Here is a 25278-nt window from a genome sequence, read left to right as displayed (position 1 = left end):
TCAGCACGTCAATGCTCGCTCGCATACGGCGAGAGATTCTACTACGTGTTGTCTTCGTGCTTGCTAAACGTTACCTCGGACAGTAACGTCGCCGGATCTCTCCCCAATCGAGAATATTTGGAGCATTATGAGCAGGGTCCTCCAACCAGCTGTAATTTTGACGATCTAAAGTGCAACTGGACAGAATTCCGTACGGTATTAATTGGGAAGACATCCAACAACTCTATCAAGCAATGCCAAGCCGAATAACTGGTTGAATAAGGGCCAGGGGCGAACCAACGGTTTACTGAATTTGATTTTGTAATCATGTGCTTGTCTGTACATATACATCATGTCTACCGATTTCCGTCCCTTGCTGATAATTCCTTTATGGTTTGTCAGTTTTTTTTTTTTTTTTTAGGTCTTGGAGTGTATTTGAGTTTGTAGGGCAAATACTATGAGCAGACAGACGGAGCAACAATGGGCTCCCCCTCCCCTCTTCTCACTTGTAGCTCCTGGTGTTATGAAGAAAGCCTTCGAAGTGGAGCTCTAACATAAGTTCAGCACGGATGGTGGAGGTACGTGGACGACAAATTCGTCAGATGAGCGCATGGTGAAACAGAATAAAAGGTTTCGCTAGTACATCAACAGCCTACATAAAACAGACATGATTACTCGGGGACTGGCTGTTGTGTTGTCCTTATCATCATTTCATCATCATCGACACCCTCGACACCCAAGTCAGCAAAGTGGCGTCAAATGAAAAGGCTTGTACTAGGCGGCCGCACAACCCAAAACGGGCCGTGGATCCTTTCATTTTATTTTGCAAATATAGAATAACGGCACGATTCCTTTTCTAGAAGTCGAATTGTATCGGTCATCTAGCAACAAACTACGATAAAAGATGAAAGATTTACACATGAAATGCAGGGGAAAACGGAGAGCCACGGCACCATGCAGCGTAAAGAAAACGCTTTGTTACATACGCTGACAGCCCGAGCTCACCAGATAAATGGTGCCTCTAAACTCCAACATGAACTAAACGAAATCGGGGTGACATTCTGTGCTAATGGATATATTAATAGAAAAATACGAGCTATGAGATCCAGCAAATACACATCAGGTAAGGAAATGGAGTACAACTCCCTATTGCTCGCTTACCTGATGTCAGAGAAGTTAGCGGCCGTGTAGACAAGCTAACCATTTCAGAGCGACCACAAGATCTGAAGTCTGTTGAGGCACGATGAAATCCATAGACGGTCTCCGCTCTGCAGAAGCTACGAATTTCTGTGTAAAAATGAAATTTCATTTCATTTCGACTTCGGTGTGAATTATGTTTTCACGAAAGTGACAGACCGTCCAAATTTCCATGTTGGAGCATAAACTCTACGACCGGGAAACACAGCGAATCAACAACAGTTTAGTACCACACGGACTGTGGCTGACAAATCAGTTTTCAAGAAGATGGTTTGCTCGATTTGCTTGTTCGGCAGCCGCGATGCATCAGCGGGAAATAAGAGTGGCTATGAGGCAGTTACCCAGTGAGTTTGCGCAGTGGTTAGCACGGGACTCGCATTCGGCAGCACGACGCTTCAGGCAAATTCCGGGTGGTTCCTTTGAAAGGACACAGTCGGTTTCCTTCCCCATCCGTGAAACTTTGAGAGCTTATTCTCCGTCCCTAATGACCTCGATGTCGATGGGACATTTCTTCCTGAGATAGTTAAAATTCCCAACAGCAGGACAGGTGGCATGGCTACAAGCTACCAACGGCCTGGATACCAGCGGTCCAAGTTCTACGGGCTTCTTGTATTTGCTAGCAGCCATTTTCTCAATACCGGGGTTCAACAATGTAAAAATCAGCGCACAAGAGAAGCGAAAACATCCGCGCACAAAGGAAGTGACCTATGGCATCGACATTTAACTAGGAAAATAATGCCCGTAGGTAGAAGCTCCCGACAAACTGTTGTCTGCCAGTCACCGGCTAGAGAAGCACGAATAACAGGTTTCTGACCACGCAACCCTGCTAGGGCGTTTTGACTCTGGCCTGTCCAATGACGTTACAGAATAGTGACTTCTGCTGTCACGTGACAACCAAAGTGGAACCGCACGCTAGCGGAGTTGGTCTCTCTTTTTTACCTCTGATGATTCTCTAGGAGTTTGTGCCTTGTCTCGGTGCGGGATTGACATTATGGGCTTGGAGGGTGAGGTGCCTCATCGCCTTGGTGGAGTCCGTGATGCGATTTCATCGAGAACGGTCGATATACAGGGTGTTACAAAAAGGTACGGCCAAACTTTCAGGAAACATTCCTCACACACAAATAAAGAAAAGATGTTATGTGGACATGTGTCCGAAACGCTTAATTTCCGTGTTAGAGCTCATTTTAGTTTCGTCCACCTACGCTCAATGGAGCACGTTATCATGATTTCATACGGGATACTCTACCTGTGCTGCTAGAACATGTGCCTTTACAAGTACGACACAACATGTGGTTCATGCTCGATGGAGCTCCTGCACATTTCAGTCGAAGTGTTCGTACGCTTCTCAACAACAGACTCGGTGACCGATGGATTGGGAGAGGCGGATCAATTCCATGGCCTCCACGCTCTCCTGACCTCAACCCTCTTGAATTTCATTTATGGGGGCATTTGAAAGCTCTAGTCTACGCAACCCCGGTACCAAATGTAGAAACTCTTCGTGCTCGTATTGTGGACGGCTGTGATACAATACACCATTCTCCAGGGCTGCATCAGCGCATCAGGGATTCCATGCGACGTAGGGTGGATGAATGTATCCTCACTAACGGAGGACATTTTGAACATTTCCTGTAACAAAGTGTTTGAAGTCACGCTGGTACGTTCTGGTGCTGTGTGTTTCCATTCCATGATTAATGTGATTTGAAGAGATGTAATAAAATGAGCTCTAACATGGAAAGTAAGCGTTTCCTGACACATGTCCACATAACATAATTTCTTTCTTTGTGTGTGAGGAATGTCTCCTGAAAGTTTGGCCGTACCTTTTTGTAACACCCTATATATGAGAGACGTGGAATAAAGCAGAGACAAATTTGGTGATGATTGATCTTCGATGATCTTTTGTATTTCTGACAGGGTTAAACTTATCAACAATTGAGGCAAGAAAGTTACTACTGATAGGTGGAGTTTATACTCGATTTAACTGAAATTCTCATTGATTGGTGGACAGGTATAACGCCCGTGTACTGGCTTTCAACATTTATTATAAAGTTCTGCGACTTCGATTAATTGTGAGTGGTATATTAAACTCACGCTAATTCATGTTGAGAGGACTGATAATCCCATCTCTGTAGTAATGGACTACCCGGAGAAAAAGGCAGAATTGTGATTCTGTACTTAATGCAAGTGACTTCAAACTGATTAACACAAATAACTGCTTTCAGAATGAACCAAAAGAATACTGTAACTAACAAAATACACTACTGGCCATTAAAATTGCTACACCACGAAGATGACGTGCTACAGACGAGAAATTTAACCGACCGGAAGACTATACTGTGATATGCAAATGATGAGCTTTTCATAGCATTCACCCAAGGTTGGCGACACCTACAACCTGCTCACATGAGGAAAGTTTCCAACCGATTACTCATACACAAACTGCAGTTGACCGCCGTTGCCTGGTGAAACGTTGTTGTGATGCCTCGTGTAAGGAGGAGAAATGCGCACCATCACGTTTCCGACCTTGATGAAGATCGGATTGTAGCCTATCGCGATTGCGGTTTATCGTATCACGACATTGCTCCTCGCGTTGGTCGAGATCCAATGACTGTTAGCAGAATATGGAATCGGTGGGTTCAGGAGGGTAATACGGAACGCCGTGCTGGATCCCAACGGCCTCGTATCACTAGCAGTCGAGATGACAGGCATCTTATCCGCATGGCTGTAACGGATCGTGCATCCACGTCTCGATCCCTGAGTCAACAGATGGGGACGTTTGCAAGACAACAACCATCTGAACGAACAGTTCGACGACGTTTGCAGCAACATGGACTATCAGCTCGGAGACCATAGCTGCGGTTACCCTTGACGCTGCATCATAGACAGGAGCGCGTGCGATGGTGTACTAAACGACGAACCTAGGTGCACGAATGGCAAAACGTCACTTTTTCCGATGAATCCAGGTTGTGTTTACATCATCATGGTGGTCGCATCTGTGTTTGGCGACATCGCGGTGAACGCACATTGGAAGCGCGTATTCGTCATCGCCATACTGGCGTATCACGCGGCGTGATGGTATGGGGTGCCATTGGTTACACATCTCGGTCACCTCTTGTTCGCATTGACGGCACTTTGAACAGTGGACGTTACATTTCAGATGTGTTACGACCCGTGGCTCTACCCTTCATTCGATCCCTGCGAAACCCTACATTTTAGCAGGATACACGACCGCACGTTGCAGGTCCTGTACGGGCCTTTCTGGATACAGAAAATGCTCGACTGCTGCCCTGGCTAGCACATTCACCAGATCTCTCACCAATTGAAAACGTCTGGTCATGGTGGCCGAGCAACTGGCTCGTCACAATACCCCAGTCACTACTCTTGATGAACTGTGGTATCGTGTTGAAGCTGCATGGGCAACTGTACCTGTACACGCCATCCATGCTCTGTTTGACTCAATGCCCAGGCGTATCAAGGCCGTTATTACGGCCAGAGATGGTCGTTCTGGGTACTGATTTCTCAGGATCTATGCACCCAAATTGCGTGCAAATGTAATGTCAGTTCTAGTATAATATATTTGTCCAATGAATACCCGTCTATCATCTACATTTCTTCTTGGTGTAGCAATTTTAATGGCCAGTAGTGTAGGTATTTCTCGGAAGGAACTATATGACAGTATAGTGATCGATTGCCAAAAATTGTTTTTATCTCAAGTTTTCCACTCGTTAACAGTATGTAATTTGAACAAGAAGTCTAATCGCAATCACATTTGTTAAGGCACACGGTCATGGTTAGCAACAAATGCGATCTACAGATGCTAACCCTCACTACAAGTCAACCAGTCCGACGCCTGAATTTTAACGAACTGTAATAGCTGGAATTACAAGGCAGTTTAAAAGAAATATATAGGAAAGACCATAATCAGAAACCAGCAGCTTTGCTGCCCTGAAGAGGAGCACTTCAGAGAAGGCAAAATGCCACAAAATAACCAGGCCTAATACCCAAAGGGATTTTATGAATGTGTTCCAATATTCATTAATCGTGGCTCTTACAGAGTTCTATTCTGATGTCCCCAACTTTTCTGTGATCCCTTTTGGAGCGTCCTTAACCGCATGTGGCAATCTCTGTACTAGTGCATGGATCTGGTATTCATATCTTGATTTTTGATGCCCATGTCTTGCTTCCGTATGTAGTAGATCTTTCAAGGGAAAAGAAAAATTCGGTATGAAATAAATATGCCGAGGAGTGGCAAAGAAATAATTTATATACGTGTGATACGCGTAAGAAATAACATCTCAGGTAATTTTTATTCCTAAAACAAAACACAAAAACTTTCAATTATTATCCTTCCGTTCTGTCTGTTAGAGTTTTGAGAGAAACGTCTTAGCGTAATTTGCCAGACGCTGTATAGTTGTTTAGTCGATATGGTAAGTCATTAAAAGCATCGGTGTTTTATTTAAAATAACAGTATACCGAGCGTACTTGCTTGTATCATAACCGCTTTAGTCTGGTACCGCGTGACCGCTACAGTCGCGGGTTCGGATCCTGCCTATGGCATGGATGTGTGTGATGTCCTTAGGTTAGTTAGGTTTAAATAGTTCTAAGTTCTAGGGGACTGATGACCCCAGATGTTAAGTCCCATAGTGCTCAGAGCCATTTGAACCACCTGGAAATGAAACTGGTATTTCTCGCTTATTTTTATTAATATTGTTGTGCTCATTTCCATTTCTATATTTTATTTATTTATAAAAGAAAATGTTAATTTGGAGTATGTACAGTTTCGCTGTAATAACTGATGTTAGTAGAATTAGGTAATAATGTGATTCCAAGTTCTAACTGTTGAAACAGTAGTGTTTTAGAGGTGCCGACTACAGACTAGCACGCGCACGTCTACAATTACACACCGGGTGTCTCTCCTAAGAGTCGGCAGCTGCATTTTCTCTGGTGATTCGGCAGATATTTCATTTTTGCGATGTGTAGCTGAGTCAGACCAAACAAATACCGCCCATCAAGTCTTTCTTGCGACACTCAGTGTCGAAAGAAAGCGCTGCTTTGTTTCCCGTTACGAGCAAAGTGATTTTTAAAGTGCAGTTTGTCGTGCCCATTCGATTGAGCGGTCCCAAATTCCTCTAGTAGGTTATTTGTTTTATCTATCGTAGCGCCCCCCTTCGGTAATGCTAGAATTCAGTATAGTGTTGGACCACCTTTAGCCTTGATGACAGCTTCCACTCTCGCAGGCATACGTTCAATCAGGTGCTGGACGGTTTCTTGGGAAACGGCAGCCCACGCTTCACATAGTGCTACACTGAGGAGAGGTATCGATGTCGGTCGGTGAGGCCTGCCACGAAGTCGGCGTTCCAAAACGTCCCAGACGTGTTCTATAGGATTCAGGTCAGGACTCTGCAGGACACTCCATTACAGCGATGGTATTGTCGTGTAACCACTCCTCCACAGGCCGTGCATTATGAACAGGTGCTCGATCATGTTGAAAGATGCAATCGCCATCCCCAAATTGCTCTTCAACAGTGGGAAGCAAGAAGTTGCTTAAAACATCAATGTAGGCCTGTGCTGTGATAGTGCCTGTCAAAACAACAACGGGTGTAAACCCTCTCTATGAAAACCACGAGCGCACCATAACACCACCACTTCCGAATTTTACTGTTAGCACTACACACGCTGGCAGATTACGGTCAGCCGGTTCTAGGCGCTACAGTCTGGAACCGTACGACCGCCACGGTCGCAGGTTAGACTCCTGCCTCGGGCATGGCTGTGTGTGATGTCCTTAGGTTAGATAGGTTTAAGTAGTTCTAAGTTCTAGGGGAATGATGACCTCAGATTCTAAGTCCCATAGTGCTCAGAGCCATTTGAACCAATTTGTAAGTTGCATCACCACTTCGAGGACGTCTACTTCTACGTTACTGATGGCAGCTGTTCTTGATTCGAATCTGGAATATTTACTTCTTCTTCATTGGTGAAGGTACGACGGGACTTCCAAAAGTAAGTTACACATTTCGTCCCAGCCCAACATTGTGCACCAAGAGTGGAGCATTGTCAGAGGAGAATACATGTTTTGGGTTTCCTGCAGATGTAGTTGTGCTGCTGGACGGTTAACAGGCGCATCACAATATGTGAATGGAGTGGGGCGCCAAGTGGAAACTTCTCCGAAGTTGAGGTATCCGGAACAGTAAGATTCTTGTGGTAAAAACATCTAAGTTGCACACAGATTCACCGTGAAAATCTGACGGTATGTCGACCAAATGCATTATCGCGTCCAGCCACATTAAAATTGTGCCAACAATTTGACCAACGCGGAACAGATGTGGGTGACGCCTGTCGGGAAGAAATGTCGTCGGCACTGACCATAGACGTCAGTGTCCAGGCAGTCGAGGAACGCATTTGTCGGAGCTGCAGCCTTCCCACGGCGAGGACGACCACGCAGTAGTGGTCGTTGACTGGTAGAACGTTCCCAGCGTTGTTTACAGAGATTTGGTGACTGTGTGGAAAAAAGCAACTTTCGATAAAATTATTTGGACTGCCATAACAATGTGTAACTAACGTTGAAAGTCGCCAACCGAGCTGGAAATGCCCTCTTGCAGTCACAATGATCTGCATCGGATGGCTTTCCGAAGAGGCAGATCGCTTTCCATGGACTCAGATGCGGTAATGAAAACTGTCCCGCTACGGAATAGGATCAAAAGGGTGGCACGGACAGTCTGCAGCTCGTGGTCGTGCGGTAGCGTTCTCGCTTCCCACGCCCGGTTTCCCGGGTTCGATTCCCGGCGGAGTCAGGGATTTTCTCTGCCTCGTGATGACTGGGTGTTGTGTGATATCCTTAGGTTAGTTATGTTTAAGTAGTTCCAAGTTCTAGTGGAATGATGACCATAGATGATAAGTCCCATAGTGCTCAGAGCCATTTTTTTTGGTGGCACTGACAAATGAGCCCTAGGTGTTGGTTCCTTCAAAAAGCATTAATAATCTCAGCAAAGGGAGGCTCACCAAGCTATAAAATAATATATTGGTCCTAACTGACATTATTAGCGTAAGGTCTACTAAATTGGGTCAGAACGTGTTATTTCAAATAAAACATATATTTTTAAATTTTCATTGTAAATGCTTAAGAACTACCTCCTTCTGCCTATAAATTCTAATGTATAGCACTACACAGATTCACAAAATTAATCTGGAGAATGAACTGCATGACTCTATTGGTCCTCTTGAAGCAAGGAACCACAATTGGCCCACTAACTATTCAACAGTCTGTGAGGAGTATTATTACTAATACAATTCTACTAATACAGTGTGTTAACAATTAAAGTATCTTTTTAGTTCTTTGTTAATATAAATACAGGTTATAAAATAAAATACAAAGATTGGAAAACATAAACAAATAAATAGTGATTAAAGAGAATACAAATGGTAAAGGAAGGTGTGAGGGAAGTTAGTTAAAGAGAAAATTTTTCTCTGAAGTCGTTGCTGGCTGGAGAAAACTTTGACCTGTTGTCACTAAACGGCTTTACAAGTATTTCGCTTAACGACTGATATCTTTTGCTTTACAAAATAGTTTTGCTTCATTAATTGTGTTATGAATTAATCCTAATCTAATGTTAATTACACAGTTTTTATACTATTTCATTTGTTCTAGTGTTATGTTCTGTTGTATCTACGTTGGTCTTTTGTCCTTCTATGGATAATTACTTTAATATTTGGATATCACTTTCACTTTCCGTATCTGTTGTTTCATCCGAATTTAGTGTCGCTGTTTGTGTCCGTTTCGAGCCAAGTGTTTTGTTGTCATGCATGTGTTGCGTTCTGTAGTGTTCTTAAGTATGGTCTGTATGGCCTGTAAGCTTCATGAAGAATTTGAGATACGTCATCTGCTAGTCTGTTCGGGATGGGTCATTCGATGTGGTCCCTTATTGTGTTTCCTAGGTCTTGTGATTCTACAATCGGTCTTAGGTGTGCGAATATGTTTCAGCAGAGAACTACATGTTCAGGGATGTTACATTCACCACAGTCACAGGTGTCAGTTTATTTTAGACTTACACGATAGAGATGGGCGGCATACGGACCATTTCCCTTCAGGAAATGGGTCCTTCCTCTAGTAAGGTCAACGGTCTTACAATATTTTTGTGTGTGTGCCCACGTGCTCGCAGCAAAACAAACTGTTGACTCAAAGAGCGCCATTTTATAAATCCGAATAGTCTGTTGTGGAAGTTTCAATTGGGTCGTATTAAGTCTGGCTAATTTATAAATTAGTGTTATCGCTTAGTCAGTCTTGAGTGTTCAAATGGTTCAAATGGCTCTGAGCACTATGGGACTCAACATCTTAGGTCATAAGTCCCCTAGAACTTAGAACTACTTAAACCTAACTAACCTAAGGACATCACACACACCCATGCCCGAGGCAGGATTCGAACCTGCGACCGTAGCAGTCCTGCGGTTCCGGACTGCAGCGCCAGAACCGCTAGACCACCGCGGCCGGCAGTCTTGAGTGTTCATTGAAGTTTATTGTACAGATGTATTCCAAGATATCTAATTACTTCCCTGTTCTTAGTTGAGATATTGTTTAGTTTTGTTATAGGTTTCCCTTTAAGGGGCCCCTTTAATAACAGGTACGCTGTTTTTTTAGCTCCAGTAGTTATTTTATTATTTCTACGCCAATTGTTAATACTTTGAAAGGGTTGTGTGGTCTTCGTTTCTATTATAGTCTTGAATTTGCTGGCACTACGACCAGCATGTCGTCAGCGTAAGCCACCACCCCTTTTCTCTATTATCCTCATGGATTTTATTCAGCAGACGTTCGATGACAATGACCCAGAATATCGCCCCGCAAATGAATCGTTGTGGACACCCTTTGGTAATCTTTTTGATAACCTTCCGGTGGCCAGACTTCCATTCGACTATTCTGTACTTGCAGTAGTCTACCAGACTATTACACAATGCTGAGCGAGTCCCTATATCTCTTAGTCTTCCGAAGGAAGCCGGTCATCAGGAGTTGTTAGAAAGGTCCAGCAACGTCTATCGATATAGCCACTGCATATTTGTCGTCAGTTGTCTAGCAAGGCAGCTTCTTCAAGTGCAAGAGGGGCAGTCATTCCGTTAGGCACGAATGGTTCATTTAGTTGTCTGCGCAAGTTTTTACTGGTTCATTTAGTTTTCTGCGCAAGTTTTTACGTTGCCGGTTGTCTTTTGTATAGTCGTCATCGGGAAGAAATTTATTCAAAAGGTACTGAACAGAGCATCTCCAACCTTTTGTGAACGTGTCATCCAGTCTTCTAAGTGTTGACAGTACTATTCTTGGCTATGAGGTCCACCAGTTATGCAAAACACCGTTTTTCTCAGTACCCAAACATGTTTCGGCACCACTGTGCCATCATCGGTGGGTTTTCGTTTTTATTTATTCTGCAATGTGAACATTTTTGTTCAATGATTATAAAATTATGTAGATGTTTAGTTCAAACAATAGGTCGTTTCTTTTTGTAAATATCTTTACATTTGGTATGCATGAATTTTCCGGATCACTTGTGTGTTAATTACTACAGGTAGCTTGTGATCTGCAACCAAACGATGTTGATGAGAAAGTTTTTTGCTGGGAGTTAACATATCTTCTAGAATGTAATTTGGTTTGTCACGATGTTTTCGCACCTGTATTCGTTTTTACTTACGATTTAGTGTGGCAACCACTTTCATTCTCCGCATCATGGTGAAGTGTTGTGATGCGCACGTAACTATAACAAGTATTTTCCACAAATAACGTAGTAAAACACTTTTAACTTCACCAAAACACAGTGTGATTGTGGTTTGTTGTGTGTCCCAGCCCAGTCAGTGTTCATTTGTTCACCAGAGAGTTCGGCACCAAATTTAAATTTTGTTTGCATTTTATCTTTGTGTGTGCACGCGCTTGCGCGCGCGCTTGTGTGTGTGTGTATGTGTGTGTGTTTTCTGTACACTTTTTAGCTGTTTGTGTTGTCTTTTATATGGTATTCCTCGTTTGTGTAAATGGTGCGTCTTAACAGATTTTAGTGTATCTATTTTTCGTGTGTGTGTATGTGTGTGTGTGTGTGTGTATGTAGACTTTATATGTTAGTGCTGTTTTTATTTGTAAAGTTCCAGTACTGTTGGAGTCTTTATACACTCTGTTAGTGTCTTAAAAGGTGCCTTCGGATGTTGTTTTGTGTGTTAGTCTTTAAAGATTTGTGCCAGTGATTTTGTCTGGTATTTTAGAGTTCGTTTTCGTATCGTCTAACTAATGTTGTAGTCTAATGGTTCATTCCTGAGCTGTCTTAGATTTTTGGTAGTAGCATCGTTTGTCTCGTGTTTCTTTCCTCAGTCTTCTCAATGTGGTCGACCATTGTACTACTTGTTTTTGTGCGGTTGGTGTTGTTAGAATTGCTTGCTTGTGTGCTTCTGCTAGAACACTTGTTATGATGTCTGCTCGGTAATAGATACTGTCTTGAACTGTATTTAGAGGTGAGTTCTCAATTATCTGTTTAAGTTTATTCCCATCTGCCTTGTTTAAGACTAGTCGTTTCTATAGTGTGTTCTGTATATTTGCGTTACTAGATCTCGTGTGTATTACAGTTGCGTGGTCACTTTGTGTTATGTTGTCTAATCTTTCCAATCTGTAGTATGTGTAACAACATAGTATTTACATGTGAGAGAGTGTTACTTTTATTTTCCAAAGTTATTGCAGTAGGTCGGCGGCTGACCAGGTTTATTTAGAACAGATAGATTGTACTCATTTATTATGTCCACTATTATGTGTCCTTTTTTGGCCGTGGCAAAGAGTTGAGGGTGCATCCATGTCTGCTAGAATCGTTACTCGTTTTCCAGTTGCAAATCGCACTGTATCTTTTATTCCGTCTGCGAAAGGATCTACGTCAAATGAGTATTGTGCATATATTGAGGAGAATATTCAAATATCGTTCCCTATCTCAGCTGTTGGAATATGTTCCGAACATAATTGCGTGATTAGTGTAGTAGTGATTTTTATGTTATATACTATGATTATTGCCTTGCTGTCCGGTCTTTCGTTTATCGTCATACAGTGTTCTGGAAAGTCAGTTATTTTGCTATTACATAAGTTTGGATCTTGAAGGCACACTACATCAGCATCTACTTCTTCCACGAGCTTCAGAAGCACTTATCATACTTAACTGTAAGAAAATAACTATGGTAATCTAGTTAATACAAAACACCTAGGACCGATCTCTGTGTGGTCAAAGTATATTCGTCCATGCACCCTTACAAGATATTTGTATACCTTGTCGAAGCTAATGCCTTAATTCCTCCTGGTACATATCTGTCCTTGTCATAGTCCTTTTTGTCTGTCGGTATATTTTCAGATTGTAGGATCATTCGCTCAGTTTGCTCCGTCGTCGGGTAACATATGCTGTCGGCATCTTGATGATAATCTCGTTATTAGTCTAAGTGATCCTTGGAATATATCTCTGTGTACTAATTTACTAAGCTGCACGTTATTCTCTATATTACTGTAATTTATTGTGTGTTCTTTGGGTTTTCCGTTACAGTTTTATTCTTTTCTTTTACTTATGTATGTTTTTTGTTTTGTGATGTCTTATTCTGTATGATGATTTGTTTTGGTGAGACGTGCATTTTCTGCCTGTATCGACGTGGTTTTGTCTTTTATGGTTGTAATTGTGTCTGCAAGCGCTCATTCTTGATCATGCACATGTTCGTTGTCTGTTCGTCAGTACATTGCATTTTTGTTTCTGTGTGCTATGTGTGTTCCCTCCATATGTGAAGCGTATAGGTGTCATATATTTTTTCACATTTGGTTGCGCTGTATTCCTGTTTAGTTGTGGTCATTATTTCATCACCACTTGCTTTGTTATCTTCAGTTGATCGATTTTGTTTTTTTCTGTCCTAATTCCTTTGAGTACTGTGCTGTTTCTTGTGTATTTTTTTTAATTGGTGCTTGGACGAATATGTTTGTAATCTGGATTATCTGTGGTGTTTTGTGTGTTTGGCATTTATTGCACGTATCTGATTACTTCCTCTTCTAGTTCTTCTGCCCTGATAAAAACGGTTGTTTGAAATGTTCCCCATTCAAAAATTTCATGTGTTAGGTGCCTTATTGTAGTATAGTCCATGAGACCTTGCAGGCATGCATCATCTATGAAATCAGTAATATATAAATATTTATTGTTAATAAATTCACATCTAAGAAGATGTGTGTTTCTGTGTCACTTTCTAGCATATCTAGCTGTTTTCTCCATGTCGTTGCTGGCCACCAGGCTCTTTTTCGCGTGGATGGAGATTTGTATTTGCGTTTTGTTCTAATTTCCTTAACTAACGAAAAGTGTGAGGTCATCCACATGAGTGCTTTTATACGTGGTGCACTGTGGACTCCTGTCCCTATCGGAAGTTCTGTTTTTGTATTTGCAGCCCACACCTTTTTCACCACGACATTCGGATTTCTTGTACACATAACATTAAAATAGCAACACATTGTCCACAAATAAATCTCTTCTCCCCCTGTACCAACACATATCTCGTGGTACCACTCTGTCACTACCTCGAGACTGATCCAGTCACCAAGTTTCACCGATAATGGATAGCTCTATTTAATCTCGCAGACTCCTGTTTCTTCAGAAGATTCTGATGAATCTGACTTTGATAATTCATGCTGTAGGTGTTGTCTGTTCTTAACCTGATGTTTCTTCAAACTTGCGCGCTGAGAAGACTTTTTCTTTTCTTTTCCAATCTTTTTCTTGTTGCGTTTATATTTTCTGCGGATTTAAGAAGTAGTGCTTCCTGTTTTCTGACTGAAGATTTTGCCGTAGTCTTTTTTGGAGACGCAACAAGTCGTAGAGCGAAGCAGAAGACTTTGGTGTATCACTGTCAGACCTATCATTAACTGGTCTAGCATGAGGAGGCTTAGGCTGAAGATCAGTTTCCCTTGGTGTGTTTTCTTGGCTCTACGATGTATTAACTGGCAAGAACTCATGTTCAGCCAATGCGTATCCATTTATCGGAAAAATGCCAGTTGAACGAAATCCATTCTCTGCAATCGGTGGCGTTTACACTTTCATCCATGCAGCTTTGAAATGATTTCCAAATGTGAGTTTGCTTATCTTCACTGCTTCTTTTGTATTACATGCATTGTCGTAAAATGGTTTTAGTGGCTTAAAATGACTTGTGTAATGACTGCGGGCGGTGAGTTGTGCGACGTCGTAGGCCTATCTTTATTTTCTTCGTAAAAACTGTAGCTATTGTAAAGTTTTGAGAGACACATCACCATCCACAAGTATAAAGCCGTGAGTTGTGGTGAAACTGAAGTTGTTTCAGCCATTTGAGGAATGCTTCTTTATTAATCCATCCGGAATCTGTCATTGTTGTTAGGGACCCATTCGTAAAACCATCGCGATATTAAAGTAGAAATGTTTTACTTTTAAATATGACTACAGGAGGGGAGGGATGGGGGTGGGGATAAAGTTTCCTGTGGCATTAGCACCACCTAAGATGGTGAAAAGTTCTCTTTCTACAGAATTCTGTGCACAAACTGCTTTGTTTCCTTTACCAGCAAAAACTTTTTCTCGTTGGCAATCTGATTCACCTGCATTATAAACCAGCTGAGGTTGTCCAATAAAACAAGATTCTCTATAGTTTTCTTCAACAAGGGAAAGAAGTCATCCACCTCCTCTTTATGAAAACAGTTCCGACCCGAACCGCGGTCGTTTGTTGAACACCTGCTGCCAAAATGAGTAACGTAGAACTAAATATTCTCCGAGTAGTAAAGCAACTTAAATCAATAAAAGCAAGTCTTCTGGTCCAGACTGTATAGCAATTAGGTTCCTTTCAGAGTATGCTGATGCATTAATTCCATACTTAACAATCATATACAACCGTTCGCTCGACGAAAGATCAGTACCCAAAGTCAGGACAGTCGCACAGGTCTCACTAATATTCGAGAAAGAAAGTAGGAGTAATCCACATAATTACATGCCCATATCGTTGACGTCGATATGCAGCAGGATGTTGGAACATATATTGTGTTCGAACATTATGAATGACCTCGAAGAAAACTGTCTATTGACAAACAATCAACACAAATTTAGTAAACATCGTTCTTGTGAAACACAACTAGCTCTTTACTAGCGCTAGAGATTTCCGGAAGGCTTTTGACACTGTACTACACAAGCGGCGTGTAGTGAAATTGGTGCTTATGGAATATCATCTCAGCTACGTGACTGGATTCGTGATTTCTTGTCAGAAGGCTTACAGGTTGCAGTAACTGACGGAAAGACATCGAGTAAAACAGAATTGTTTTCTGGCGTTCCCCAAGGTAGTGTTATAAGCCTTTTGCTGTTCCTTATCTATATACGTGATTTGGGAGACAATCTGAGCAGCCGACTTAGGTTGATGCAGGTGACGCTGTCGTTTATCGACTAGTAAAGTCATCAGAAGGTCAAAACAAATTGCAAAAAGATTTAGAAAAAATACCTGTATGGCGTGACAATTGGCAAATGACCTTAACTAACGAAAAGTGTGAGGTCATCCACATGAGTGCTAAAAGTAATCCATTAAACTTCGGTTACACGATAAATCAGTCAAATCTAAAGGCCATTAATGCAACTAAATACCTAGGAATTACAATTACGAACAACTTAAACTGGAAGGAACACACAGAAAATGTTGTGGTGATGGCTAACCAAAGACTGCGTTTTGTTGGCAGGACACTTAGGAAATGTAACAGGTCTACTAAGGAGACTGTCTACATTACGCTTGTCCGTCCCCTTTTAGAATACTGCCCCACGGTGTGGGATCCTTACTAGATAGGATTGACGGAGTACATGCAAATAGTTCAAAAAAGGGCAGTGTGTTTTGTATTATCGCGAAACAGGGGAGAGATTGTCACTGAAATGATTGAGGATTTGGGATGGACACCACTAAAACAAAGACGCTTTTCATTGCGGAGTGATCTTCTCATGCAATTCCAATCACCAACTTTCTACTCTGAATGTGAAAATTATTTTTTGACGTAGACGTACATAGGGAGAAACGGTCACCACTATAAAATAAGGGAAATCAGAGCTCGCACAGGAAGATACAGGAGTCCATTATTTCCAAGCGCTATACGAGATTGGAAAATAGAGAATTGTGAAGGTGTTCGATGAACCCTCTGCCACGCACTTAAATGTTATTTGCAGAGTATACATGTATATGTAGATGTAACGTACTTCCCCAAACCCAAGGTTCATGTCAGTGAGTTCTGCAAGACTGTACCGGTACTGCTCCATCTTACTGTACTGTACATCTCTGAATAGCACTGAGTAACGAATTGGTTTGTCGTTGATTCTCAGCAGCCCGGCCGGTGTGGCCGTGCGGTTCTAGGCGCTTCAGTCTCGAACCGCGTGACAGCTACGGTCGCAGGTTCGAATCCTGCCTCGGGCATGGATGTGTGTGATGTCCTTAGGTTAGTTATGTTTAATTAGTTCTAAGTTCTAGGCGACTGATGACCTCAGAAGTTAAGTCCCATAGTGCTCAGAGCCATTTTTTGATTCTTAGCACGTTGTGACGTGGTACAATGTAAATACAAACAAAAGAACCACCTTATGGACAAGTAATGTAAACAAAACCAGCATCATGACTTCCAAGTAATCAGAACATACATTTAAATAAACAGGACAGTTCGTGTAAACTTGTGCGCATGTTTCCAGAATGAGATTTTCACTCTGCAGCGGAGTGTGCGCTGATATGTAACTTCCTGGCAGATTAAAACTGTACGCATGTTAATTGTAAATAAGCTGGAAAACAGTAATTCTAGACAAAAGGACGGACAAGTTTACTCGCATATCTCCTTGAACTGGCTTCTCCGAGCCCAGTTTCCCTACCTCAAACTGCTGCTAAGCGGAGCTTCTCTATGTCCTTTTATATTTTTGCACGCTCATACGGAAACACCCTATATATGAAAGGGAATGTCCCGATTGGCTGATTCCCTCATTGACTCATCATCGCCCACCCCAAACCGCTCAGCATATAAACTTGAAATTTGCAGAGGGTATTTATCTTATACTGCAGGCGACGTGTAAGAAGGAATTTTCCGATATTCCATCCCTAATAGATTGAAATAGAGGATGAAACGCTTTGTGAAAATATGTCGCTAATAAGAGAAAGCTAGAACTACAAAAACTGGTATTTAGTTCCTTGGTTACAAATAAAAAATATCTATCACAGCATTTTCAGAAATTCAACCCCTATTAGATGAAAAAGGGATTAAAGGTGTTTTGAAAAATTTCGCTATTAATACAATATTTAAGACAGAACTGCAAAAATTGGTATTTCACTTCTTGGTCTGAAATTCTACCCGTAAGGCGGTGAAATACGAAATGATAAGTTTGCTTGAAAAAATCAATGAGCCTATGTATTCGCCTTTTCGGGTAGAAATAAAAAACTACGTGTTTCGATGTTTTTCGAAATTTTACCCTCTAACAAGGGCTGGGGGCACTCCGCCTGACAACAGCGCTCGGCAGACCGGATGGTCACCCACCCAAGTAATAGCCAAGCTCGACAGCGCTTAATTTCAATAATCACACAGTAGCCGATATTACCACTGGCAGTTGGGTTCTACCCGAGAAGCCAATTATAAATTTACGTAGATTTAGCTTCAGAAATTCTTTCACAATGAATAATTCCAGTTGAAGCGTCTTCAGTTCCTCCTTTAAGTCTGCTTTGCAATAAAAATTAATAAATCTCAGGGCCGGACGTTAAACGTGGCAGGCATCGCCTTGGGGAAAGATTGTTTCTCACATGGGCAGCTCTACGTCTCCTGTTAAAGAGCGAGTTCCAACAGCAACCTGATGATTTTGACGCCAAACAGTACAACCACCGATGTGGTATAGAAAGAAGTGCTTCAATAAATTCGATGTTCCTTCTGCAGTCTTGTTCGTGAAGACCAGGTAGAATGTGTTAATTTCTACATGGATAATGTGTGTAAGACTATATAAATTCAAACAAATGTTTACAAAAGTGTGCAAATCTTATACGACGAATTGCCTTATTAAAGTTTCATACTGTATCTGCAGCTTAGCTTGCGTAAACTAGGTACAATATTTCCAAATTGACGTGTCTAGTTGGGCTGGCGACCGTTCATTTTTTCATTCTTGTACGTATTTTAGAACTTTAGTTAAACCCCAAAGTTAAAGCCTTTTTAGTTTTTGTGTTAACTGCAATATAATCAAAATAACAGTCCGATACCTTTATCCGTTAGACACACACGCTCAAAAATTCCAAAATCCTTCCAGAGGGTAACATTAGTTTGTGTTACGGCAAGCTAGTGTTATACTGCTTCCTACAGACCTATTATTCGCTCTAGCTAGTCCGTAGTACTTTCTATCATATTGCCAAACCAAGCAGTAGGTAATTGTATGGATTATATAGTTTTTCTCTTGTAGCAAAGGTAAGTTACACAAATGGCGACCAGAACCACTACAGCACTCGTAGGTAAAATGCTTCTTTGTAACCTGGTTAAGCTGCTTCTCGCAGTACTGTTGGATGTATTGTAAAATCTGTGCTGTGGAAATATGTCCCTTCTGCAATGTTGTTAGCTGGTCTACAGATCGAAGGATATCCAGGTTCAGGGTATTATTTACTGGCAGTACCTCTAACGGCTTCTCTGATCAAAACAGCAAAAGTTGTATCAACTCTATTACTGTTGTACCCGTAATTGTTGCTGGTAAGCAAAAGTTGTTCCAGTTATATCGTAAACCGTTCCATTTATGAAGATTCAACTAATTTATAACTCCATTTTGAACATATATGGTGACTTTTTCTTTTTTTATAGTAATTAGAAATTATGATATTCGGGGTGTGTTAAGAATATATCGAATGCGGGCCCATACTTCGGAAATTCGTGTACGGGGTTAATACTTCCCTCCTACACTTTACTGCGTCGGTTACGAATATATCGAATGCAGGCCCATTCTTTGAAAATTCGTGTACGGGGCTAATACTTCCCTCCAACACTCTACTGCGTCGGATTTCCTCAGTAACAACTGGACCTCACATGTGTGCATGTCAGTCCGGTCGAATCTGGTAGGACAGACTGTAATACTCTTCAGATGACAATCCCATAACTCTTCTCTAAAAATTATTATATACGTTTCTCTGGTCTCTAAAATTACCAGTACTTCGCTGGTGTGAACTTTAACGCATATTCCTACCGTGTCCCATTTTCCACGGTAAATTTGTGTAATGACACAATGATACCAGGCTTTTAAGCCTAATACCGGAAAACGTACTGGGCACTCCATCTGTTCTCACTTCAGCTACTGGCATGTTGTAAAATAATGCTAATTTGCCCTCAGGTGGTTACTCTACAATTCCCTTTTTCCTGTTTCTTTCTGAAATTCCCCAAAGGTATCTTTTAACCTGTGCGCCTCATTTCTCATCTTATGACTGGTTAACAGGGTGTCAGGTTGTCTTGAGGCCACCAATCCAGATTCAAGAAGTTAGTTCCATAATTGACTCCGTCTTCCCCTTTGTGCAAGGTGTAAGAGCAGAAAAACTAATATATTCTTTTGGTTGCCCTTTGATGGCACACCACCTGGGAGAAAGGAAGTTCTCTTTATTTTCCCTCCCTCTTTACAAAAACTTCGATGCATAACCCAATACTACTATACATTAAAAATGCAAATTCATTCCGCTATCTAGCATAAATAAGAAGAAAATCCCCTAAACAAAACAAAACCAACCGCAATAGTTGAAACAAAAACTAATGTATACATGCAACAAAAGGAAACTTAATTTGTGGTCTTAACGCAAATGGTATGCTACATGGATTCTGATCAGTTTTAACACTGGGTTCCCGGTCTTTTTAGAGTTAATATTCCATACTACCTATGGTGTTTGTATCTGCGGCAAAGTGTCTGCTGTTGAAGGGTTTGACTCGGCTTATATGAACAATCGATATTTTTGTCAGAAACTGTACCTTCACATTTATTGCCGATGTCATCTGTCTCTCGATATGGACCCTGTACTGAGTTAAAAACTTTTTCGTTCTTCCTTTTGAAATGTATGTGTCAGTCACCAAAAACCACTGACCTACTCGATATTATGGCAATTTCCCTGTATTTTGTCCTATCTTTACTAGACGTTTGAGTGCTTTTTCACTGATTTTTCGTTGGCATTCAATTTAGATTTCAGAACCTCGAAAGGAGATGGCATCTACACAATTTCATATGGTGAAAGACCTGTAGTACTGTGTATTTTTGAATTAAACGCTGAGATGACATTTTGCAAACATGTATTCCAATTAGCATGTTGACTATTCACATAATGGCTTATCATCTTAGAAACTCTACGGTGATCCCATTCAGTACGATCATTTGCTTGTGGATGGAAAGAACTAGTGCAAAGTTTTTAGATAAGAAGCAGGTGACGCAACTGCTTCAAAAGATCTAGCATAAAATTTGTCTCCAGACACGTAACTACAGTATCAGGAATGCCAAATGTTAGTGTCCAGTTATTAACCATCGCATTTGTGACTGTGCTTTCTTGCTGGTCCGAAATTGATATCATTGCTATGAACCAAGAAATATTATCTATTATTGTTTGAATATTTGTTACCAGCTGCTTTCCTATTAAGAGGTCCAACAGTTCTAAACCAAGAATTTCAAAAGGTTTTCTTACTTCTGGTAATCTCTACTATGGTATGTGCATTGGTGACTCAAATCTCCTGTTTACGCACATGGCACACAGTCTTTCACGTACTGGTCAAAATGTTTCTTTCTGGTTCTCCAAAAAAACCTTTCTGCTACATGTCTATCTGCTATTATATATTCTCCATGACCCGCCAACAAGTGGTCATGAGCCTAATGCGAAACTTTATTTCTGAAGAATGCAGGAACCACCACGCTTGGTTAGCACTTCACACTTCTGCACAACAAACCGTTACGTGTCCGTTGCTTGTGCGTTCCGCCATTCTGCAGACAAGCTTCTGCCTAGTGCTTGCGGATCTCCAGTTTATCTACTTAACATGTCTGCCCTAGTGTGCACCTTCCCAGATTTATGCACTTCCTCATAATTAAATTCGCTTAATTTCAATCCCTACCATGTTGATCTACTGGAAGGAACTTAAAAGTTTGTCCACGCAAATAACAGCGAAAATAGGTCACACCATGAATAAAAACTGATGTTTCTTTTTTTGTTGCTAAGTAATTGCGTTTTGGTTTATTCAACTGTCTTAAGGCGTAAGCCACTGAATGTTCCTTATTATTCCGATCTGGATCACAACACAACCAATTGTCATATTGCTTGCATCACAAATTACCATGAACTCTTGTTCCAAGTTAGGAAATACCAGTACAAATTTGGATACGAAAACATGCTTTAGTTTGTTGAACATCTATTGACACTCTACTGAATACTTGGAGTGTACTCCTTCTCTTAATATACAGTTCAAGGCTTAGAAAATCTGTGCAAAATCCCTTACGAATTTCCTGTAAGAACTGTAGAGGCCTAAAAACGACTGTAACTGTTTTGTAGTCTGTGGTGGTACAAAATCATGAACTGCTGATATGAAATGTGGATCATTCTTCACTCCTTCCTGACTAATTACACGTTGTAAATAGTTGTCACTTGCTGGTACAAAGTGTTAAGTGTGCTGTACATTGTGATTTAAAGTCTTCTTCCAATTGTTTTAAGTTTTCTTCCTTATCCTTTGCAAATACGGTTATGTCATTAAGATACACCGCGTACTTCCTAGGCTTCAATATGCGAGGCATTCCATCTAAGAATCTTTGAAATGTAGCGAGTGCGTTTTTTAGTCCAAATGGCATTCTTCAATACTGGTGTTGTCCCTTTGGTGTGGAAGAAGCTGTCTTTGGCCGGTCTTCTGGAACTATATCAAATACAGCGTCGAAAAGTATTTACATTGACCCAAACTGTCGAGTTTCTCTGTGATATTTGAGATGAGAGACGCATTGGTGACAGTTTTGCGAGTATGACATGATAATCGCAACATAACCTATATTTTTTGTGTCATCCGATGACTTTTTGGCCAAAATGACAACGTTTGCACTCCAGGGACTATGACTATCCTCAGTGTTTCCATCAGCCAACTGCTGGTCAATAAATTCCTATACAAGCGGATGTAATTGCTTTGGGATCCTCTATGGTTTCTTACATATCGGAGCACAGATTCCTGCTGGTATCTTATAGTGAGAAATAGGTGTCACTGGTGCCAGACCCACTGAATTGAACAAATACTTGAATCTAAGCAATAAAGCTTCCATGTCTTCACTCTCTTTTCCTTGCAAGTGTTTAACTTTATCACATAGCGCAGAATTGTTAATGGTATGCTTGTGGCTGCAGTCGCCACCTGACCTGTCAATATTGTCTTCTTCCAACACATTCAAACCAGCAACTATTAGGCTCTGTGGCAGTCTCGCCTCACCCATGCCAAAATCATCTAAACTCACAGGAACCTACATTCTCCATCCAAATCCGATACGCGTATTACGCGCCTGGGCATGCAACTTATCTAACTCTTCGTTGCCTGTCAGTGGTTCTACCACACACACATGTAGCCAGTGCGTTTTTTAGTCCAAACGGCATTCCTCAATACTGGTATTGGCACCATGGTGTGGAAAAAGCTTTCTTTCGCCGGTCTTCTGGAACTATTTGAAATCCATCGCCGAAAAGGACGAGTGCAGAGACGGGCTGTTGCCTTTTTAGCGTAGTAGGGATTAAGGAACATAAATATTTGATAGACGCAGATGCATATGTGTCAGGTGTTAACCCACATCAGTTTTCCTGTATCTGCTGGTATGTTGTCCTGTGAATTAACGTTTAGTGTACATGTAAGCAGTTTAGCTAGTACTGCCTCCATGACAGGTGCACTTTGTGGCATTTTTTCACTAGCAGCTTTCTCCCCTAACGGAAATAATGTTCCATCATGTTCGTTTGTATGCTGTGAAACTTCAATTTGGTGCGATGTTTATTCAGAAAATCTGGTCCTAGAATTGCACAGAACGTTCCAGCAACCTGTGGCAACACCTCCACATTCTCCTAAAACTTTTCAGCCCCAATGCTAAAAGTGAGCGATGTTGTCCCCAATGACTCTACCTCATTGTTACCCACTCCATGTAACCTATATCGTGGAAAATGAAGTCTCTTCCTACTTAACAGGCCCAGACTTACAACTGACACATGTGCACCTGTGTGTACCAAAATTTTATGTTCCTTATTCCCTACTACGCCAATAAAGCAACAATATGTCTCTGCACTCGTCCTTGTAGTGTATTATTTTATTGGGAGTGACCTCCAACAGTCAAGGCACTCCTTCTTATTGTGCTTCTCCTGCTTACTATTTGTGGAGTCACGCACGTTATGTCCAAGCTCACCACATTTAGCGCACTGTGACTACCGACACTGCCTCTTCACGTGGTTTGTTTGTCCACATCTGTAACATTTAACATCAAAGGAGAAAACGCTGTGGTCACTCTTACCCTTTGTAACATATCAGGCGAAATACGAGTACGTCCAGGGCCCTATTCTGAGCTTCCTAAAAATACTCTATTCGACAATGCGTTGTGTGTTAATTCATAAGTTTGCGAATTCAGCTTATGAATCCTGTCAGAGCACGTTCTACTGATTCATTATGTTTTGCAATAACCCCCTGAACTTTTCTCTGAAAAATCTATCTCTGATTTCCATGTTGGTTACTTCTAATCTTTCAGCCAGTTGCTTCAACGTTTGTTTTTCATAGTATGTGACATACATTTTAGCGTCATCTGTTAACCGTAACTTAACTATAGAAAGACATGATGCAAGGCCCTAGTTCCTTAACTGAACTGCTTTCTCTATATCATCGGGAAAATCCGACACATCCTCAGATGCTGACCCAGAGAAAGGTGTAATGAGACCACCTGGCGTAGGGTCAGTAAATGGAATGGGTACGCTAACCGTGGTCTTGGTATCCCCTCCTATTGCGTCAGCTCAGTTGCTGCACGTAATGCTTCCAGTTCACTTTGCATTTCTTTGGTAGCCTGGCTCCGTTCTGCTTTCTCTTGGTGCAACGTTGCTACCTGGTTTTTCAAAACTACCTAATTTTTCAAAACTTCAATGGTTTCACTCAAAGTTACTAAATGTGTTTTTGGTCATTGTGTAACGTCCATTTTCAGCTACAATTGAGAACAAGTTGGATCCCTTTTCCTGGAACAATATCAATGAGCAAAAATAACTGTACTAATCTTTCCTACGTATCACAGCCGAGACAGACTCACTGCACTGCTGTGCTTCATGTACAAATCGTCTACAAGCTTCAAAAGTTACTGAAACTACCTTAGTGCACGATAACTCGTGCCCTGATAAATTACGAAACTGGAACTTAGTTGGGTGTAAATATTCTTCCATACAGTTATCTCTGAACTGTGATAGGTCTGCAGAGTCTCTTGTGGCCTATACAATGTTACACTGAAGCGCCAAAGAAACTGGTATGGGTATGCGTATTCAGATACGGAGATATGTAAACGGGTACAATGCGGTGCTGTGGTCGGCAACGCCTATATAAGGACTGTCTATATGCGTCCGTTTAAGCCCTAATTTTCGTATCTTATCTTGGTGCCCCCTACGCGAAATGTATGTTGGTGGAGGTAGAATCGTTTCAATTATAAATTTACATAGACTATAGATTATAAATTTATATAGATTAGGAAGAGCAGAGGGTCTCTAATACTTTTTCGGGGAACCACATATATCACTTCTGTTCCTCCAGACGAGTTCCCGTCAGTCACTACGAACTATTAGCTTTCTAACAGAAAGTCACGAAACAATCACTCTACTGAGACGATACTCCATAGCCATGCAATCTTACTAGAAACGGTATCAAAAGCCTTCTGGAAATCTATAAAACTTGATGTCTTCTGCCTGTAGCACTCATACCTTCGTGAGTATATAGAACCAGTTGTGTTTCACAAGAACGATATTTTCTGAGTCAGTGCTTGTTAGACAGTGTGTCAATAGGTCGTTTTCTTCAAGGTATTTCATGATGTTCGAATGCAGTATTTATTCCGAAATCCTATTGCAAATCGATGCCAAAGATATGGATCATAACTCGCCATCATACATAAAATGTTTACC

Source organism: Schistocerca piceifrons, chromosome 5, assembly GCF_021461385.2.
Source record: "Schistocerca piceifrons isolate TAMUIC-IGC-003096 chromosome 5, iqSchPice1.1, whole genome shotgun sequence".
Taxonomy (NCBI): Eukaryota; Metazoa; Arthropoda; class Insecta; order Orthoptera; family Acrididae; genus Schistocerca; species Schistocerca piceifrons.
Note: the sequence above shows the minus strand (reverse complement) of the source record.